We start from the raw sequence: 16,746 nt of genomic DNA on the forward strand, positions 1-16,746 counted from the left end.
CTACTACAGTACATCTACCACTACTACTACTACTGCTACTACTACTACTACTACCACTACTACAATGTAATCACTATGTTAGGAGCAAGCTTATTTACCAGTCCTAGTACACTGTCTTATAGAATGTGTGTTAAATCTAAGCTTGATGTGATGAGACTACCGGTATTACTAAATTAACTATTACCTAGTGAAAACCCCCTTTTGTGAAAAGAAACCTTATGAATAAGTGCACAGATTAGTAACGTACATTGTCATCATATTGTCAAGATGGCGTCATTCGTCTCTGTAGTGACATGCAGATGTAGTGGACTAATATTGTGGCTTGTGTGTGTGTGTGTGTGTGTGTGTGTGTGTGTGTGTGGGTGGGTGTGTTTGTGTGTGTGTGTGTGTGTGTATGAGTCACCGTGTGTGTAGGTGGACAAGGCTCACGGTGAGATCAGCTGTCAATCACTAACGCTGCCCACAGAGGCATGGCGGCCATCTTGTCATTAATATGCATGGCCACGCATCTCTCCTTCATCAAACCCTACACCTCCACTCACATTATCTCTCTCTCTGTGTCTCATTCCCTCCTCCTCCACCAAACTCACTCTATCTCTCTCTCTCTCTCTCTTTCTGTCTCATTCCCTCCTCCTCCACCTCCACCAAATTCACTCTATCTCTCTCTCTCTTTCTGTGTCTCATTCTCTCCACCTCCACCAAACTCACTCTATCTCTCTCTCTCTCTCTTTCTGTCTCATTCCCTCCTCCTCCACCTCCACCAAATTCACTCTATCTCTCTCTCTCTTTCTGTGTCTCATTCTCTCCACCTCCACCAAACTCACTCTATCTCTCTCTCTCTCTCTCTTTCTGTCTCATTCCCTCCTCCTCCACCTCCACCAAATTCACTCTATCTCTCTCTCTCTTTCTGTGTCTCATTCTCTCCACCTCCACCAAACTCACTCTATCTCTCTCTCTCTTTCTCTCTCTCTGTGTCTCATTCTCTCCACCTCCACAATACTCACTCTATCTCTCTCTCTCTCTTTCTCTCTCTCTGTCTCATTCTCTCCTCCATCGACCCCACATCCTCCACCGTGCTCACACAATCACTCCACCTCTCTTTCTGTCTCATTCTCTCTCCCTCATTTCCCTCCTTCTGTCACGCAATCCCTCGCTCTCTCTCTCTTTCGCTCTCTTATAGTCTTTGATGAGAGACTTCTATTCTCACTCTTGTTCTCTTTTTCCTCCTCTCTCTCTGTTTTTTTCTCTTGCACTCCTCCATTTCTACAAAATCACCCTCCCTTGTCTGTCTTTTTCTGGCACACAGACGCTCTGTGGTTAATTAGAATGCAGTGAGGGGAACTCCATTGCCCTTGTGTGTACACCTCTAGCTGGTGTCAACAGAGGAGAACCCTGGCAATGTAACAGGGCTGTCTTAGAACACACACACACACACACACACACACACACACACACACACATACTTACACACACACACACGCACACACATACTTACACACATATACACACACACACACACACACACACATACGCACACATACTTACACACATACTGTATACGCACACACACACACACAAATGTGTGTGTGTGTGTAAATGTCTGTGAGTGTTAGAGATAGAAAAACAGACACAGACAGACAGAGAGAGAGAGAGAGAGAGGGGGGGGGGAGAAAAAGAAGAGATAAATCAGCACTTTCAGCTTTCAATGTCAAAGCCTTCAAACCCACAGGAACTCAGCACACAGCCCACTGAGGCCTATCTCTCCCCTTCAGCTTCAAGAGAACTACAGAGCATTCAAGATCAATATGATCTATAGACGTTTACCAGACACCAACAGCAGGGAAATCAACACTGAGAAATTAAAAATATTTATATATTTTTTTCTTCTGTTTGAGCAGACAGAGGTATGAGTCAATTCAAGAGAGAGCTCTTCATCAATGAAGGGGGACAAAAAATCTTTAGAAAAATGTTTACATACATCTCCCTGTAGCAAGTCAGCACTCAACCATCTCGAGAACTAATACAGTTTTTCTCAGTCGCTTTGGTGCTTTTCTCAGATCAGAATGAAAATTCTCATAACTATTAGTTCAACCTCCACAACATTTAGTCATTTGTGCACATCATAGTAGCAATTTCTCCTTCCTTTGAACAAATTGCAAATGCTTTTGAACATGTATCAGTTGCTTTGTCATGTCAGTCAAAATGAACTATACTTATGGATGCTGAATAGTCGTTCCCAATAAAACTAATAGTCTTCATTTCATTGCTTGAGTCATTACATACAAAATTGGTGAACTAGTTATCAAATTCTGTCACAATGCTGTAGAATTGCAAAGAGCATATAGTAAAAATGTGAAATGTACATATTTACGTAGTGTCTTGTACTGACTTACAGTACTCCCCTAACTACAGCAATGTGTAACTTTACTGTAGTTTTCAAATGGCTGTACAAGTACTGTATAGTGCTGTCTTGAGCATGTTCAGGTAGTGTCACTGAGTTCTGACCTTTTTTTGCATGGGAAAACACTGAGAGCATAAACTGTAGTAATGAAAACATGACAAAGCCATTTGACTATCTTGTTCACAAACGATGGTGTCAAGACTTCTCATTTTGATGACACTGGCAGATTCATTGACATAAAGACTTGCTTTTGAGGAATGGACTATCCATTTTGAGCAAGTGACGTGCTTTTGCAGGTTATCCACTAGGTTTTGCAGTTTGCACTAATTGTTTTGAGAAATGCACTAACTGCTGTGCAAATGTTAATAGTGATGTGAGAAAAGCACCAAAGCGACTGAGAAAAACTGTAAACTGGTGTGAGAAGAGACATAGAGTGGAGATGACAGAGAGGGAGATAGAGAGAGAGAGAGAAAGATAGAGAGAGGCTGAAGGAAAGATCCAGAGAATAAAATAAAGCACTGCAGCGAAAGAGAAAAATAAACACAAGACAGAGACGGAGAGCGTCATTTGTTCAAGATGTTATTTGTTCACTCGGGAGTTATTACCTCCATCAAGGTGGTGAGTTGTGTCAGTGTGTCTGCCTGTGTGTGTGCAAAAACAAAGACGGAGGATTGGCTGAGGAGGAACCCATTACACTTTTGATCCATACAACCATTTGCAGTAATAGATAGATGAGAAGAGAGATGATAGATAGACAGATAGATATATTGACAAACAGACAGACATACAGATATATACAGTATATTACATAAATAGTTAGATAGATAGTTAGATAGATAGATAGATATATAGATAGATAGATAGATAGATAGATAGATAGATAGATAGATAGATGCTAGACTGATCCCAAAAAAAGTTTAGGAACATAAGAATCGGTCAATATTCTTACTGTCAGGTAATAGTTTTTTTACGACCCCTACTTTTGACTGAGCACACCAGGCTGCCGATGTTTTCTAGCGCCATCGATCGGGACAGTGGTGACACAGGGGCGGAGAGGAGGAGGACCGGCTGCACTGGACATTGATTAAGACACAGAACTGGGACGAGGAGGCAGAGGGAGAAAGGGAAAGGAAGGGAGAGGGAGAGAGAAGAAGGGATAGAGAGGGAGAGAGAGGAAGGGATAGAGAGGGAGAGAGAGGAAGGGATAGAGAGGGAGAGAGAGGAAGGGATAGAGAGGGAGAGAGAGAGAAGGGATAGAGAGGGAGAGAGAGAGAGGAAGGGATAGAGAGGGAGAGAGAAGAAGGGATAGAGAGGGAGAGAGAGAGAAGGGATAGAGAGGGAGAGAGAGAGAGGAAGGGATAGAGAGGGAGAGAGGACGAAGAGAGAAGAGGGATAGAGAGGGAGAGAGAGGAAGGGATAGAGAGGGATAGAGAGGGAGAGGGAGAGAGAGGGAGAGGACGAAGAGAGAAGAGGGAAAGAGAGGGAGAGAGAGGAAGGGATAGAGAGGGAGAGAGGACGAAGAGAGAAGAGGGAAAGAGAGGGAGAGAGAAGAAGGGATAGAGAGGGAGAGAGGACGAAGAGAGAAGAGGGATAGAGAGGGAGAGAGAGGAAGGGATAGAGAGGGATAGAGAGGGAGAGGGAGAGAGAGGGAGAGAGGACGAAGAGAGAAGAGGGAAAGAGAGGGAGAGAGAAGAAGGGATAGAGAGGGAGAGAGGACGAAGAGAGAAGAGGGAAAGAGAGGGAGCTAATGAAAACAGGAGCATGATATGCTACAGAATGCCATAATGTAAGGAGCTGCCACTAAGGGAAAAGTGATTAAAGTGATTAAGTGTTTCCCATACATTGACTTATTTGTGGCGGCCCACCACAATATCAACATTGACCACCACACAATGATTTTCCAGGTTGTACTAAATTGTGCTTAAATCTGGTTAGCGTCATAACCACACTGCGCTAATTGTTAAAAACTGTTGCATTTAAGTTAATTCTGCAAACCTACCACAATCTGGTTAGCGTCATAACCACACTGCGCTAATTTGTTACCACAATCTGGTTAGCGTCATAACCACACTGCGCTAATTTGTTAAAAACTGTTGCATTTAAGTTAATTCTGCAAACCTACCACCACAAATATAATTCAATTCTGTGGGAAACACTGAGCTGTATGTATTTAGGTATTTGTGTGTCCATTTATGTATGTACCGGTATGTTCGTGATGATTATGGCTCACTCAAATTCCACTGAATAAACAGTTGAAATAAAATGTATTTATGTATTTATTTGTATTTATTTATTTACTTCCTACATATTGTTTTTACTTTAACCGCTCCATGTCAATTGTTTATGCTTTATATTTTGTTGTATTGTAGGTCCAGTGCAGTGAGAGAGGGCTGAGAGAGGTGGAAGATGAAGAGGGAGAGGAACACTCAGATGGAGTCTATGAGCAGAGAGAGAGATGAGGAAGAAGAGAGGGAAAAGTCTAAGAGTGAAACTAGAGGGATAGAGAGAAATGGGAGAGAGGGAGTGAGAGAGGGGGATGAAGAGACATGGAAGAGAGATACAGTGAGAAGATGGAGTCTATGAGCAGAGAGAGAGAGGAGGAAGAAGAGGCAGGTAAGAGTCTAAGAGCAGCAAAACGAGTGAAACTAGAGGGATAGAGAGAAATGGGAGAGAGAGAGTGAGAGAGGGGGGTGAAGAGACAGGGAAGAGAGATACAGTGAGGAGAACCAGACAGGGGAGTGAGAGAGAAAGAAAGGGAGACAGAGGGAGAACGAGAGAGAAAGGATGAGAGAGAGGAGAGGGAGAGGAAGAGGGAGAGAGAACGAGGGAGAGGGAGAGAGAATGAGGGAGAGGGAGAGAGGAGTGAGAGAGGGAGAAAGGACGAGACAGATGTGGGCCTCATCTGGAGTCTCGTAACAGAACATCTGACAAATCAACCCCACCGTCGGTCTGTAAGCCAAAAAGGACCAGCCCTCAATTTTAAATAAATACGCAAATAAATAAATAACCTCATGGCTGATCAAACCCATTCTGCCCCGAAATGACTTGCGTGCCTGTTGTGATTAAACCGACCTCCTGAACGCAATAGAGCCGTAAGCACAGCGGGACATTCCGTCCTTTCAGCGAGAGGACCTCCACAGCTTATCATCTGCACGGATAACTCGTTACATAAACTCAGCCCAGACAACATATGGACACTCTCCAGCTGAGATGAGCTGGCTTTAAAAACTACTAACCTGACTCAAACGGAACACGATGAGAGGAATGATGGCTCAAGCGAAAGTTCTATCCGGGAAGACCCGTAATTATTATCCGGATGTCAATTATAACAATATAACTCATATACTGTAAGTGGCTTTGAAGAAGAACGTCCAAATACCGTAAACACAATTATAAAAATAATTGACATCATCCATTCATTCAGTGCTACTAACTTAGACTTAGCAAAATAGATTCAGCTGGAGGAAGCATAGTCAATGTCATCTATCCATTCATTGCTACTAACCAATAGGAAATGCATGCGTGTGTTAGAACTGTTGCATCTCATCCCTCTGCTAGCAAGCAAGGAGGCCCCAGAAGTGGAAACTGGGACACTGTGATATGTCATTTTGCAAACCCCTTCATCTGACTGCCCTTCACCAACTCTCTATCTCTCTACTAGAATGCGCTATAATCGACCACATGCATTATGTTAATGCAAATATAAATGTAAATATATATATATACGCCCATGTGGTGAGAGAGGCATAAGGAGGCTGTTGCCTTTTGAGTTCCCTCACACAGGAAAGCCCTGTGCTGTGCTGTGCTGTGCTGTGCTGTGCGTCTGTGGGGAGACCTGGGCGCTTAGCTGGGCGTGACAGTGATTTATGGCCATGGGAAGTAGGGGGAGAGACTGCGCTACGGGGGGAAAGCAGGACGGAGGAGGAGGAAGAGGATGGGGAATTAGGCGATGAAGAGCGCTGGTCTCCAGTGAGAACAGGGCGTGTGCGCGTTCAGCGCAGCAATCGCTGTTTCAGTGTCTTGCATCACATTATACCGCCGCTGTGGTTAGACCGCCTTATGGAAGGCCGGAAATAGTTATGGGCTAGCTTGATGACCACAACTCTTCCGGAATGACTGCCTGTGATTCTGTGTCATGGAATCATACACTTCAGAGAGACTCAAAACGTCACATTGAGAGTGACAAGGTTTGCAAGCAGCATGTGACGTGATGCACATCGGTCACCCACAAATCTGCAAAAATCTGTCAGCATCCAACACACAGATTGTGGGAATACTGAGTGGACATAATTAGGTTATTGCCTAGGATCTAGCAGTTCTCAGTTCAGCACTGAACAGCATCTTCCCTTTCTCAGTAGGTCTGCTCCGAGTCAGAAAGTGTCCCTGATTAGCAGACACACGCTGTGTTTGGCTCATCAGGAGTAACACTGACAGGTTTCTCTTCAGGTGAGAGCCAGGAAACGGGGGAAAGCCAGCAGAGAAACGCTGCATTTGAGAAGCCCAGCTCCAGACCACAGGAGTTACACTGGCAGTAAGTGACTGACAAAAAGAAATGTGCTTGAGTCAGAGCAAAGAAGGCCACCGTAGCCGCAGCCTAGCCAACTAGCGCTGGCCGCGTTTGCCTGTGGATGGGCAAGTTCAACCACACAGCCACACAGAGATGTGACATGAATGGAGTGGGTGCTACACATTGGTGATGGTTAATGTGCCATGATAAAGCGCTATATAAATGCAAGTTGTTGTTTTTGTTGTTGTTGAAACCATGTCTCCAGGAATGGAGGCTCTGGCAGGGAATTGAATGGAATGGAACAAGTGGGCGGTGGTAGTGTAGTGGTTAAAGAGCTGGGCTAGCATGTTGTAGCCTGAAAAAGTTGTGGGTTCGATTCCTGACTTCCACCGTTGTGCCCTTGAGCAAGGCACTTAACCACGAGATACTCTGGGGACAATGGCCCTTGTAATATAATGTAAAGTCGCTTTGGATGGAAACGTCTGCTAAATGAAAAACCATCAATCATCATATTGAATCATCATTAACATTTGCACAACGGTTAGTCCTAATGCCATTGTTTATGTCAAGATAGTCAAACTGTTTTGTCTTGTTGTCAATATGACTTACGGTATAAGTATTTTCTTATGAACAATGCAAAAGGCAGCACTATTTTCAATTCCAAAACTACAAAGGAGTACTACAAAGGGTTCATTGCAAGACAATTGATGTGTTTCAAAGGTTTTTGTTGACAGCCATTGTGACAGTATAAAGAAAACAATAGCTTTTACAGCATTGGGCCAATGAAGACAGTAAAACACCCCTTGGTCAGAGCTGTGCACCACTGTACATCTTTCTATACATCCTGACGTTCCTGTCTGTCAGGTCACATATATTTATATAACACACTATGACACTAGCTAGTTCAACACATTTCGACAATCGATTAAATAAGGCCAGTGTGTTTTATGCTGTAGGACAGGAGTGTCAAACTCATACAGGAAGTGGGCCGATTTGTTGGAATGATACCTCACAGGGGCCGTCATTGTTGTGGTCATGTTCATTTCTCTGCATTGGTATCAGAGTGTTGTTTGATGACATACTCCTTTACTACACCCACTCATGAGCAAACAAGTACAAATCATTTACTCGTCATATCCTGCTCTTTCTCTCTTGAAACACCCAATTTCCATCTCAGTTTTTTGGCCTCTTCCTTCCTGAGGTTGATTTGTAGTGCTACGTTCAATCGCTTTATCACAGAAATTGCTTATTACAAATTGTGGATGTGAATATCTTTTCTTTCTAATTTCCCCTTCCCACCCAAAACTTCTTGGGGGCCGTATGAAACCTGCTGGCGGGCCTGATCTGGTCCCCAGATGTTTGACCCCTGGTGTAGGACTATTCAGCAGGGAAGCAGTATAGTGCATTTTGACCAACATGACATTAGCAACTGAAAACTGAAAAAAAACAACAGACATTTGTACAAAATCAGTTGCATGGACGTACTGTTATTTGTTCAAGATAGGGGGAAAACTGCTTTAATGACGTGCACAAAAGATGAAAAGAATTTCAATTCTGATCTGAGAAATGCAACAAAGCAACCGAGAAAAGCTGTAAGGGAAAGGGAGAGGTGACCGATATTAAGCACATGTGTCATGGGCCTGATTCAATTAAACACCAGGATGGTGCCTTCTTGATAACCCCAGTGAAATGCTCAAAGGCTATTCTGCTGGTGAGGCTTTTTTGGCCCACAAAGGTTGCTTTGTTGGTGATTCTGTGTTTGACGGTAAATAGGCTTGGTTGTTGATTGGCCGCTGAGAGAAATCCCCTACCTATGGGCCTAGCTGTGAATATCTGCAATCTGGAAAGTGACACGGACTTGCACTGGCAGGTTTGCAAATCAAATAACAAATATGATGCATCAAACAGGAACTCTGTGAGACTCTAAATGAGACAAAGCCAGATGGCAGAGGTAGACACAGCGCACACACACACAAACACACACACAAACACACACACATTTTTGTTAATTATAATGTCTTACAGAAAATTCATTACCCTTGTGTGTACACCTCTGCTAGTGTCAAGAGGGGATTGTAATAGAGCCGTCTTAGGACCACACCACGCCCGAGCCTCCTCAAGACCTCTCTAGGAGCGGGACTGAGACCACACCACGTCTCCTCAAGACCTCTCTAGGAGCGGGACTGGGACCACACTGGATGGCAGAGGGAGACTACAGACACTCTGTACAAGGGCTGTCACTGACCCTGTTAAAATCTGGTTCAAAATGTGTCTTGGGCGATCGGATCAAAAGTGGCCAGCACTATATGTAAACAACCACTATGATGATTTGTGATCACTCAAAAACACTTACCAAGGTGGCTGGCCACCCATCTTTGATCACCTATCTTTTGCTGTGTAAAAGCTAATGCGTTCTGATGCATGTGGGCAGTAACAACAAATCTGAACACAGTGCTCAGCAATGATGCTAGCTGTCCACCTTGGACACAGGGGAAATGGTGATGTGTGTGCGTGTGTGTGTGTGTGTTGATTGCCTGGGATGCATTTTCAAACCAAGTCTAAAGAGGGGTTAGTTTATGCTTCAGAATCGACAGCTCTATGGAACTGGAAGTACGAAACAGAGAGAGAGAGAGAGAGAAAGAGAGAGAGAGTCAGAGATATCTGGCATGAACAACACTTTGAAGTGTTTGCAGTAAACATCTGAATGTAGAGAGGCCCTTATGAGGAGAGCTGTGAGTTCAGAATCAGCAGAAAGAGAGTATATGTGTGTGTGTGTGTGTGTGTGAGAGAGAGAGTGTGTGTGTGTGTGTGTGTGAGTGTGTGTGTGTGTGTGTGTACTTGTGTGTGTGTGTGTGTGTGTGAGTGTGTGTGTACTTGTGTGTGTGTGAGTAAGAGAAAGATAGACAGAGGTCACTGGGGATAGATCTTAGTATATGCAGAAGAGGAAGAGAAAGAGAAAGAGAGAGAGAGAGAGAGAACGGTGTAACACTCCTTCATCTGTCTAACCTTCTCACACCATTACACCACTAAAACCCATAAAACATTTAAACCTCAAACTGGCATAGGAGAGGGAGAGAGTAAAACTGAAAGAGAGAGTGTATGAGGGAGAGATATAGGGAGATAGAGATAGACAGAGAGAGAGAAAGAGAGAGAGAGAGAGAGAGAGAGAGAGAGAGAAAGATGCACACAATGAGAGATTTCTAAGGGCCCATTTAAACCTCCAAGTGAAATAAGAGAGGGAGAGAATGAGACTGAAAGAGAGTGTGGGTGAGGGACAGATCCAAGGAGATAGAATAGAGAGACAGAGAGAGAGAGAAAGAGAGAGAGAGAGAGAGAGAGAGAGAGAGAGAGAGAGAGAGAGAGAGAGAGAAAGAGAGAATGGGCCCCATTGAGCCCCAGACTGCTGAAGCAGTGGAGGCTCAAGTGGTGCAGCTGGCTGCCCTCCCAGCTGACGGCTCCACGGTGGCACTGGAGCTGCTGGAGCCCAGACAGACGCCCTCACTGTGGGTCTGGACACGGCCACGCGACTCACTGACCGACTGAGAGGGCAGATTATTATGGGCTGCGCCAACTCCACTGTCCTGTGCAGTGTGGGATTCCTTAGTGTGGTTACAGTACATGTGCAGCAACAATCTGATTTTAAAAGCATCAGTCTGGCTATTATCAGAACACAGAATATTCCCAGTTTACATGCTATTGCAAACTATGTATCATTCACAAGAAATAGGGATACAAGATTCAGCTAAACACTAAACATTACTGAACATCACTGCACATTAAGTTTACTTAACCCCTTCAGACCTGATTTTTTTCTGTTAAGCATAAAAAAATTTATTCAGCTGATTTTTACTCCTTTCCAATGTAGAAATAAAGGGGAAAAATAATTATTTGATAAATCATGTCTTTATTACTGTTTTTTAATGTCCATTACAATGGACGCCTCGACTAAATAGGTGTAAAATGACATGAGGACTTAGGGAAAAAACACTATGTTTTTACATATAGTATTGAAAGTAATAATCTTATGACTTAAACATTTGGAACTGGATGTTTGCATGTGTCTAAATGTTTTTTATCTATTATCTATTATTGTCTATGAGCAGGTCAAAACATGCACATTAACTAATGTGCCAGATTGCGTCCACACAGTGTGCTTTACTAAAGTGTATGTGCTCATTTTACTAAATTGTGCGCTCAATTTTGTAAATTGTGTGCTTGTTTTACTAAACAATGTGTTTATTTTACTACATTGTGGGCTCATTTGCTAAATTGCACTCATTTTATTTCATCACATTCTCATTTTAATTTTTGTAAAAAGAGCACACAATTAAGTAAAATAAGTGTACTTTTTAATAAAACGAGAGCACGATTTAGTAAAATTAATACACTATGTACTGTAGTTAAACAAGCGCACAATACACAAAAATGTGTGCACAATCTAGTATAACGAGCACACAATTTAGTAAAGCGAGCACATGATTTAGTAAAACGAGTGTATGTTTTCTCAATACATAGAAAATCTTGCAATGACACCCCCCAGGAGATGTCATTGTAAGATGGTTTTTGTATATCAAGATAATATACGCTTGTTTTACTGAATTATGCACTTATTTTACTAAGAGTGCGTTTGTAAATTGCCACTCCAAGCGCTCTGAGCCAACTCTAAAACTTTTAACTGTTCGTAAATTTGGACCGTGGGTGGAATTATCGTTTGTTTATTCAAAGTGTCACACTCTCAGAGCATCCAGAGCGTACTCTGGGTACTGTTATACTAACAAGAATAGATTGTAATATGGTTAGTACGGAACCCTAGAGCAGTCATTGCAAGATATTTTTGGTATATATCCAGAAAACGTATGCTCATTTTACTAAATTGTGTGCACAACATATTGCTAAATCATGCGCTTGTTATACTAAATAGTGCACTCGTTTTACAACATTTAGTAAACATACGCACAATTTACTAAAACGTGCACACAATATATTAAAATGTAAAATGTAATAAACTAGTTTTTTGAACTTCAGAGAGCTATTTTATTTTCTGTGTCAGATTGAATTTACGAACGCACCCTAAATTGTGCACTCGTTTTACTACATAGTGTGCTCGTCTACTAAATCACTCTTTTTAGTAAATAGTGCACTCATTGTACTAAAATGTGCACTCATTTTACAAAAAATAGCACAATTTGACTAAATGAGCCCACCATTTAGCAAAATGGACACACTATTTAGTAAACCGAGCACACATTTGACTGAATTCAGTGCACAATCTAATAAAATGAGAGCACGATTTAGTAAAAATGACGACACATTTTAGTAAAATGAATACACATTCATCCAAAATAGCTGAAATAAATAAAAAATGCATTCAAAATTATAGCTTGGGTCTTGAGGATATGTCAGAACATTGCCTGGTGAGTGCCTAAATGAGTGTTGGCTAACATCTCCCAACACCTGATGTCCATTGGGATGGACATTAAACTTTGAAAAAATCCTGTACTACACTGTTATGAAATATATTCAAACTAACTTCAAATATCATCACCTGCAATGGTTAGAATTATACTGAGTGCAAATTGGTTAGGCTATCATAAACATAAATTCATATTTATGAGGGGAAAAATGTGTTTACTCCTATTCCTATCTAGCTTCAGAGCCATGCTTGTCTTGTCTGATGTCTGAAGTGCTCTCAGATCAAGTTAGAGGCCCTAACTGCATTCTGATTGGGTCATCAGGATCCAATCAGTTACAAAGCATAATTAAAATGGTGAAATCACAGATTTTCATTGGTCTAGACCCAAAAATATGTCATGTCCATTCCAATGGACGTGGGGTCTGAAAGGGAACAGTGAACTTCACTGAAAGTTACTGAACGTTATTACAAGTTACTGAACGCAGAATATTACTGAATGTTATCGAACGTTACTGAACATTACTGAAGTTTACTGACTGTTAGTGTGCGTGACAGGAGAGGGAGAGGACATGTATCAGCGTGCCCGTGCCCAACACTGAGGCCCCAGGCAGCTCACTGTGGGCCTTCCTCCCCTGCCTGCTGGCTGGTGTCTCCGCCCCAGCAACACACGCAGCCAAACCCAATACTTGACTCTGCTCAGCGGCAGAGGAAATATCTGGGCCATTACCACTGTCGGGCATGCCACTGAGGCCGCCCGGCAGATTAGAATTGGGTTTGGCAGTGGGTTTTTTGTCTTTTTTTTTCTATTTCAGGCCTGGGCTAGCGTCTGGCGAGCTTGAAAACACCCCTGTTGATGTAATGTTTGAAACTGGGGAGGATATTGTAGGTTGGTTGAGAGAGTTGGTTTTTAGAGAGTGTCCTGCTTTTTAGGGTTGATCTGGGACACGTGGTTTCTACAATCCCCCCCCCCCCCCTCCCCTCCCATCTTTGTGTGTGTGTGTGTGTGTGTGTAAGACAGACGGACAGAGAGAGAGAGAGAGAGAGAGAGAGAGAGAGAGAGAGAGAGAGAGAGAGACTGCAACACTGTCTACCCACATTCCAAATAACCCCCCCCCCCATCCCAATCTGGCTGGTGTGGTGTGGTGTGTGTGACAGAAAGAGGGAGATATAGAGGTGCAACTGTCTAGTACACCTACATTCCAGCCCCCCAACTGCATGCAGGAAAAGTGGACTCTGTCATCGAGTGGAAGTGTGATGTTTTTCGGCTGCTGCTGCTGCTGCTCCAGAAATAGCGCTCGAGTCGGGACAATTTATTGAATCGGCCTCGCACATGAGTAATGAGTGCACGCTGTCTGGCCCAAAAAAAACACACACACACATTGGGACGGGAGGAGCACACACTCGGGACTGGCCTACTGTTGCCACCGCGTGTGTCTCCTCTGTTAACGACCGCTTACTATGTCAGCGAAGGGGAATGCCACAGCCGAAGACCAATTACCAAAAACCTCAATCATGTACTGGTATGTAGACAAAACAATAGTAGAGAAGTAGGCCCTGTACCCAAGCTACTAAACAAATCTTAGAACATTGTTTGTTATGAAGGCTCAACAGAGTTCCACAGATGGATGTAGAACTGACATTGGGGCTGTGCTGAACCAACTCAAAGGCAGATGTCAGGCCTAATGAGTTAGTAAAGTCGTGGTCATATGAACAAAGTGTGATGAAATAATGATTTTCCCTTGTCATCCTTGTGGCTACTTAGGCTTTTCACTGGTTAGCAGGCCTATCTATTGTCAAGGCCTACTCTTTCGGTCTTCACTTGGCAAATTAAGCCAGAAATTGGGTCCTTTTTCACACATCGTGTTTCTATGAGGATATGTAAACGAAATTTAGGCTACACAGTTTTACTAAATTAAACTCTTCTATCTCTCTATATCTTCTAACACTCACACTTTCTTCCAACTTTCCATTAGCCCAAGATGCTGAGAAATCCATTCAGTCTCTGTGCCTGTCTGTCTGTCTGTGTGTGTGTGTGAGAGAGAGTGAGTGAGAGTGTGAATGTGTGTGTGTGTGTGAGTGAGTGAGAGAGTGTGTGAGAGAGTGAGAGAGAGAAAGAGAACTGAACACATGGCATAACGGCACTGCAAGCTAGCGCAGCATCACCTTGCAACGTCAATGTGGATGTGAATGTATCACGTTGGACGTTGCCGTAGCGGCCGAGTAGGCTACGCTACAGAAATATTGTGCACTTTCTGTGGCGGCAATATGGTATAGTGCGTTACCATCATGACAAGATACTTTTAACCAATGTTTACATTTAAGCTATGCTGTAGTTTAAACATAGGCTCTGCCAGTAACTGAGCTGTGAATCTTGTTATTTCAAGGGTTTAGGATAGATTTTCACTCAATCTGTCATAACAAGAAACAAAGACTCAAACAGGAATATTGCGTCAAAGCATGGATGCGACACTCTTGTTGGCTACAGCCAAAGCTACTGTGTCCTGATGTCGGCATCTTACAGCGTTCACCCCAGCCGAAGGTCTGACCACGATTTAACGACACAAGCACAACCATAGCCAGTGCCCTAACGTAGCCTACCTCCTGTGCCGCGCATCATCCGCTCCGGTTCCCGAAGACTCTGCTCATCACCACGGCCGTCCTCCTCGATAGCGATAACGTTATTGCTGATGCTCGTGTCCAAACGCTAGGCACCCGGGACAAGAGGAATCCAGCTAGCCTCCGCTGCTGTCGAAAACGCGATGGATGAATCGGGAACGAAGGTTGGCGTTGGCCGATTTTTATATTGCATGGGGTGAAGTCGTAGTCGCTGTCAATCGAGGCGTAGGGGGATTATAGGTATTACAGAGCGGGGAGGCTGCAACTCAAACCGCGCACGCCTTCGCACTCACGTTGGCACGCATAGGCACGCACTCACACACACACGCGCGCAGTGAGAGGGCGTGTGGGAGGGGCGGTTGGGGATGCGCGAGGCCTGCCGAGTCAGCCGTTAACCCGGTAGGTACCGTGGCAATGCGATAAGCGCCATAGCTCACGGAATGCTATGGGGCATTCAGCGGGAGGGGAAATGTAACCTAAAACAATGCCATGTATGTTCATTGAGATCTGCCGCTTCCATGAGAATATTACTCATCAATCTGCTGTAAAAAAGAATAGGCTTGAAGAACAAAATGTTAACTTAACTTGAGTAGAGTTATTTGCGAGGTAGCCATGCAGTGTTCTGTGGTAAGTTTAGCTAAAACGCTGCAGCACCCGGTGTGTGGACTATTGATTAGTTTCCCTCTGGTTAAAATTCTCATCATTCTCTCTCTGCATATTGCATATTTCCACAGCCCTGATCAATAAAGGAGGGAAGCAGCGGTGTCAGGAGGGGACATATAATAGACACCTGACCATATGTGTGTGTGAGTGTGTGTGTGAGAGAGAGAGAGTTTGTATGTTTGTTTATTAGAGACCATGTAATTATTATTATTCCTGTGAACGCTTTAGCAATGCATCATATGATTTGTCGTGCCAATAAAGCATATTTGAATTGAATTGAGAGAGAGCCAACTAGACTGATCATGTGTCAACAGTATATTTCCCTCCCTCTCTCACAAGTACACACACAAGTACTCTCCCTGTAATAATGTTGTTATTACGTTTTATAGGAACCCCCTACAAACACACACACACACAATCTTGCACACACACTAAAACACATATACAAACAAACTCTCTCTTTCTCACAACCTGTCTCGCGCTCTCATTGGCAAATCTCTTTCTCAGTTGCAAATCAATACCATTAGACTTGCATAAGGGGTTAACAACCAATCAACTTCAACTATGAATTGATTAGTGGTGCTCGGTCGATTGACTGATTGCTGTGAGTCTAACTGATAATGCCTCTGAAGATGAGGCAGCACTGGGGGAGCCACAGGATAATTAGTCACGTTTCAAAATGCCTAATTGTGCATAAATCTCCCTCAACACACAGAAACATTGCATGTCTGAGTACACTCACTCACACTCACACACACACCTACATACACACCTGTACACAACACACACACACACACACACCTACCTGTACATGCACACCTGTATATACACACACACACACACACACTCTTCCACAGGCACATTCCCAAAAGTAAGCATGGTCAGACGGTGTAAACTAGAGCTAAGTAGGCGCTGTAAATGTTTGGAGATGAGGACGAGCTCCAACCCTCCTCCAGTACTCTTCCTCTCCTCTATACTCCATCCTAAACCCATTTTCTTCCCTCCTCCCTTCTCTATCCCTTCTTCCCTCCCCATCATAAACCGCTGGCCTTGCCCCAATGTTCTCCCTTCTGTTCTATTCTCTTCACCTTCTCATCTTTCTCTCCTCTTTCATCCTCCTCTCTCATTGTTTGTCCTTCTCCTCCC

The 16,746-nt window shown here is 43.5% G+C and overlaps 1 protein-coding gene across 2 annotated transcripts in view; it reads right to left on the reverse strand.

Annotated features, from left to right (window-relative positions):
• epn3b (epsin 3b) overlaps positions 1-15,190 on the reverse strand; it is a 47,847-nt gene extending 32,657 nt beyond the window's left edge. For both annotated transcript variants that reach the window (XM_076285537.1, XM_076285530.1), the window contains exon 1: positions 14,920-15,190. The gene's annotated coding sequence lies outside the window, so the exon portion shown is untranslated. The remainder of the gene's footprint in view (positions 1-14,919) is intronic.
• Positions 15,191-16,746: the final 1,556 nt, after the last annotated feature.

This window comes from Alosa pseudoharengus, unplaced genomic scaffold, assembly GCF_046254945.1.
Source record: "Alosa pseudoharengus isolate Yale_2024_CS ecotype anadromous, Long Island Sound unplaced genomic scaffold, YU_APseudo_1.1 YU_APseudo_1.1_scf_1, whole genome shotgun sequence".
Taxonomy (NCBI): domain Eukaryota; kingdom Metazoa; phylum Chordata; class Actinopteri; order Clupeiformes; family Clupeidae; genus Alosa; species Alosa pseudoharengus.